Raw genomic sequence first — 6,000 nt, forward strand, 5'->3', positions numbered from 1 at the left:
GTCTTTCTTGCTATCCATACCTGGACTTAGACTCAGAAGAACAGTCAGTTAATAGCATCTTAAAATAGCAAGTTCCAACAACCAGGTTTCATATATGACTATAATTTCACGTTGGCTAAGGAACAACTTCTGAGGCAAGTCTTAAGTGGCTTACATGCCTTTCTATACACGTTCTAGTTGCTGATTAAATAACAATCATAAGATTAAATTTACTGCTAAAATCTTAACTTTTCCATCAAAGCCAAATTTTACCTGAGGTTACCTGCCTCTAGGAAACTTAGACTAAAATTCTTTTCCCAAAACTAAAGATGTTTCTGATTTAGTCTCAGTAATTAATTGTCAATTGTTTTAATACTAATTGACTTTGCATCACTTTGTAGTATGTCCAATTTTTCTCCCCATCTCTCCCCTCCCTCCCCTAATACCTTGCATTCTGATTACCTCTTCCCTCAATGTACCTTCCCTTCTATCACACCCCTTATCCCTATCTTCTCTCTTTTCTTATATGGCAAGATAAATTTTGGTACCCTATTACTTGTGTTTCTTATTTCCCAGTTATATGCTATAATAATTCTCAGCATTCATTTCTAATACTTTGAATTCCAACTTCTCTCTCTCCCTCCCTCCCTCCCTCCCTCTCTCCCTACCCATACCCACTGAGGAGGCAAGCAATTCAATACAGACTAAATATGTGTTATTTTGCAAAAGACTTCCATAATAATCATGTAGTGTAATATTAATTATATTGCCCTCTTTCTTACTCTATCCCCCCTTATTTTTTTATTGCCTCATTTGACCTTGTCCCTTCCCAAAAGTGTTTATTTCTAGTTACTCTCTTCTCCCATTTGCCCTCCCTTCTATCATTCCCCTCACCCCACTTGTTGCCTCCTCCCCAACATTCCTGTAGTGCAAGATAGATTTTCATACCAAATTTAGTGAACATGATTATTCCCTCCTTAAGCCTTATGTGGAGGCAGTAGCTTCACGTTTTCCCTCTCCCCTTCTCCCTTTTTTACTCCATTGAACAAGACTTTTCTTATCTCTTTTATGAGTTATAGCCTGCCCCATTCCATTTCTGCTTTTCTCCTCCCAGCATTTTCCTCCTTCACCCCTTAATTTTTATTTTATTTTATTTTTTTTGTGTGGATATCACCTCTTCTGATTCAACACAGCCTGTACTCTGTGTGTATGTGTATGTGTGTATGTACAATCCCTCCACCTTCCCAAAGACTGAGAAAAGTCTCAAGAGTTATAAATATTTTCTTTATGTGTAGGAATGTAAACAGTTCAGCATTAGAAAGTTTTTTATGATTTCTATTTCCTGTTTACCTTTTCATACTTCTCTTGATTCTTGTGTTTGAAAGTCAAATTTTCTCTTCAGTTCGATCTTTTTGTCATGAATACTTGAAAGTCCTCTATATCATTGAATGACTGTTTATTCCCTTGAAGTATCATACTCAGTTTTGCTGGGTATGTAATTCTTGGTTTAGTTCCTTTGACTTCTGAAATATCCCATTCCAAGCCCTTTGATCCCTTAATGTTGAAGTTGCCAGATCCTCTGTTATCATGATTGTATTTCCACAATACTGGAATTATTTCTTTCTAACTGCTTGCAGTATTTTCTCCTTCACCTGAGAACTCTGAAATTTGGCCACAATATTCCTAGCAGTTTCTCTTTTCCAGTCTCTTTCAGCAGGTGATTGGTAGATTCTTTCAATATTTATTTTGCCCTCTGGTTCTAGAATATCAGGAGAGTTTTCCTTGATAATTTCATGGAAGATAATGTCTACACTCTTTTTATGATCATGACTTATAGGCAGTCCCATAATTATTAAATTGTCTCTCCTGGATCTATTTTCCAGGTCAATCATTTTTTCCATTGAGGTATTTCACATAATCTTCCATTTTTTCAAACTTTTGGTTTTGTTTTTTAACTGCTTGGTTTATCTCATAGTCATTTCCCTGAACTCAATTCTCTCTTTCAACAAACTATTTTGTTCAGTGAGCTTTTGAACCTTCTCCTCCATTTGGCTAATTCTGCTTTTTAAGGCCTCCTTCTCCTTATTGGCTTTTTGGACCTCTTTTTCCAATTGAGTTAGCCTCTTTTTAAAGGTGCTATTTTCCTCAGTATTTTTTTGGTTCTCCTTTAGCAAGCTGCTCACTCACTTCTTCTATCACCTGATCCCAGTTTAAGTTCTCTTTGGAGGCCCTGAAGGCAGGGGCCTTGACTTCCTGTGACAGTATGCCATGTTCTTTCTCATCCAAAAGGATGGGAGGGGATACCCGTTCACAAAGAAAATAACCTTCTATGGTCTTATTTTTCCCCTCCTTTTGGGGCATTTTCTCAGCCAGTTACTTGACTTCTGAATCCTTTGTCAAGAGGATGGTCCTATTGCCCTTCCCCTCCCCAGTGCTGTGTTCAAGGCTGAGATTTGACTCAGCTGCTTGATTTCTTAGGGCTTTGGATGGGGGCAGGGCTATCACTCAGGGCTGAGATTTACATCAGCTGCTCCCTGTTGCCAGAGTGTTTAAGCTGAGCTGCTTGGACAGTGGACCCAGGTTGCTTCCCAGCCACAGTAGCTGCCTGCAATCTGCTGTCTTGGCCTCTGTTGTTGCCTGGGGCTATTGCTAGAGGAACTCCATTTCCCTTTCACCCAGCTAGGAAAGCCCTCCCACACTTCCCTTTGGAGATTTCTTTGTTGCTTGTGGGTTGAGGAATCTGATCTCCTCCCTGCTGGGAACTCTGCCCCAGAGGTCTGTCCAGGTCCTATTCCTCCCAGTGCTGCATGGCTAGGGGTGGGCTCTGCTGTGCTCAATATCCCATGAGATAGACTTTTCCTGTCGACCTTCCAAGTTACCTTTGGCTGGAAACCTCTTTCACTCTGTTGTTCTGTGGTTTCTGCTGGTCTAGAATTTGTTGAGTCATTTTTTACAGGTATTTTGTGAGCTGTGGGGGAACTGCTAGAGTATATGTGTCTTGCTACTCTGCCATCTTGACTCTGCCCCCAGGCTCTTTTTTGTTTTAATCATGCATTTCAGGTAGTCAAAGAATTTTCAGATTATCTCTCCTGAATCTACTATCAATGTCAGTGGTTTTTCCAGTGAGATATTTCACATTGTCTTCTTTTTTTCATTCTTTTGGTTCTACTTTATAATTTCTTGATTTCTCATGAAGTCATTAGCTTCTATTTGCTCCAATGTATTTTTGAAGGAATTATTTTCTCCAGAGAGCTTTTGAATCTCATTTTCCATTTGGCAATCCAATTTTTTAAGATATTCTTCTCCTCATTGACTTTTTGGATTACTTTCACCATTTTGGTTAGTGTATTTTTGAAAGCATTATTTTCTTCAATATTTTTTTGACTCTCCTTTAGCAAATTGTTGGCTCATTTTTCATGATTTCCTTGCACCACTCTTATTTCTCTTCCCACTTTTTCCTCTACTTCCCTTACTTGATTTTCAAAATCCTTTCTGAGCTCTTACCTGGCCTGTGACTAATGCATATTTTTCTTGGAGGTTTTGGATATAAGAACTTTGCCTTTGTTGTCTTCTGTTTGTATATTTTGAACTTCTTTGTCACACATGTTGAATCCTGTAATCTGACTTTTCTTTCCCTCTCTTTGCTCATCTTCTGATCCATAGGAGTCTGTTTTAAGAGGGGGTGATGGTGTGCATAGGGGTGGGAGTTAGTGTAGTGTAGCAGGCTTCAGAGGTCCCCCACCACCATCTGTGCATGCAGAGCTCCTAGAAGCTGCTGATGCCACTGCTGCCAGCACTGCCTCTTCCTTTGCCTCAGTTGCTAGGGCTGGACCAGAGCCTAAACATACTCCTCCCCCAGCAATGTTCCATGGAGTTTTCCCACTGACCTTCTATATTGTTTTTGCCATTTATGGCTTGAGAAGTCTGGAAACTGACCCAGCTTCCAGCCATTTAGTCCCCTGAGGCCTGTTCCAGCCCAATCTGTGCTGGTGCAGTCCACACCAGATTGCTTTGCTCAACTCCCAGCCTGGTGAAAGAAATGTTTCCTGTTGACCTTCTAGGTTGTCTTGGGCTGGGAATTTACCTCACTATATCACTTTATAGGTTCTGCAGGTTCCACAATTTGGTTAGTCATTTTTTATGTGTATTTGCAGGGACTTTGGGGAAAAGCTCAACTATGTCCCTGTTTTTTGGCACTATCTTGGCTCCAACCCTCAGATATGATTTTTAAAGTGGTATATTGTCATCTACTTTGAAACTTCAATCTTAGAATCACAGGACCTTTCCATGTCTTTTACAGTAGAAAATATCCATATGCTTCATCTACCTCATTAGAATGTGAACTCTTTGAGATCAGGGACTAGCTCCTTTTGTATTTCTATCCCCACTGCTTACTTAGTATGATGACTTGCACCTAATGTATGCTCAATTAATGCTTTTTCATTCATGAGCTGATTGATCAATACTCACATAGACAAGGTATAAAGAAGGCATAATTTATAAAGGTGTACTTTATGTACACTATATAATGTAGTGATAACAACAAATGAAATCTTGTTTAAACAAGTGAGTTATTCACATATAATGAGTTCCACCATGTGGAACTTTATCTCTCATCTCTCATGGAAGATGATCTATTCCAACAGGCAGATACAATTCCATCTTTTAAATATGATTCATCTTCAAGTCTACATAATAGATAGAGAGGAAGAGGTAAATGCATTTATCACGTAGTGACTATGTGGTAAATACTGTAGATAAAGTAGAAGCAAGAAAGATAGTCATTTTCCCCAAACAGCTAACATTTTAAAGGTTGAAAATGACATATAAAGGGAAACTACAAAAGTTAATGAGGTCCCTTCTGCCAAGAGAACAGACAAAAAGCCCCCAAATGAGCCAAAGGAAAAGAAAGTCAAAAGGGGGTTAAAATAACAAAAAGGAAGATGTGGCTGAAAAAGGTAGTAAAATTGCAGTCAGAACCGAGTCCTGGCCCGTGGGATCAGTAGATATTTCAGGTCTGCAATGTATTCCTGGAGAGCCATGTACAAGCAGAAATAAGCTGCCCCAACAATCTGGATTGAAAAGAAAAAGAAAGAGAGGGCACCTGCTACTATTTCAAAGCCAGTTTGTTGTGATAAGAATGGAGGAACCCTTGTGGTAAAGATTCACAAAATGCCTATGTATTACCTTACTGAGAATGTTTCCAGATAGCTGCTAAGTCAGGGCAGAAAGCCCTTCAGCCAGTATGTGAGGAGAATTTGAGCTAGCATCACCCCAGGCACCATTACGGTCATGCTTGCTGGCTGCCACAGGGGCAAGGTAGTGGTTTTCCTGAAGCAGCTGTCTAGTGGCTTACTACTGGTGACTGGATCTATGACAGTTAACCATGTTCCCCTGAGAAGGACCCATCAGAAGTCTGTCATTGCCACCTCTACTAGTATTAACTTTTCAAATGTAAAAATTCCAAATTAGCTTGCTGATTCTTACTTCAAGAAGAAGAGGCTCCCTAAACATAAACATTGAGGAGAGATTTTTGACACAGAAAAAGAGAAATATGAGATTACAAAGCAGTGCAAAGCAGATCAGCAAACAGTGGACTCTCAGATTCTGCCTCAATTCCTTAGTTCTATGGCTACCTGTATTCTGTATTGTCTCTGGGTAATGGAGTTCATTCTAAAAAAAAGGTGGTGTTTTAAATGCCTTGAAGAGAAGTCCTATTAAAATATTTGGAGAGAGAGAGAGAGAGAGAGAGAGAGAGAGAGAGAGAGAGAGAGAGAGAGAGAGAGAGAGACACAGAGACACAGAGACACAGAGACAGAGATAGAGATAGGTAGAATGTGAAAGAAGTATGTCTTGTGGAGATGACCAGGGAACCAGGGAAGTGCTGTGGAAGGTTGATCCTGAGCAAGATAAGGGGATGGGGAGGACTCATCTATTAGAACTTGAGGAAAAGTCCAAGATTCTGGTGGAGGAGGGAGTGAGGAGTAGGGAGATTGAGACTGAGATGATTGCTGGAGTTCA

Source organism: Notamacropus eugenii, chromosome 3 (assembly GCF_028372415.1).
Source record: "Notamacropus eugenii isolate mMacEug1 chromosome 3, mMacEug1.pri_v2, whole genome shotgun sequence".
Lineage (NCBI taxonomy): Eukaryota > Metazoa > Chordata > Mammalia > Diprotodontia > Macropodidae > Notamacropus > Notamacropus eugenii.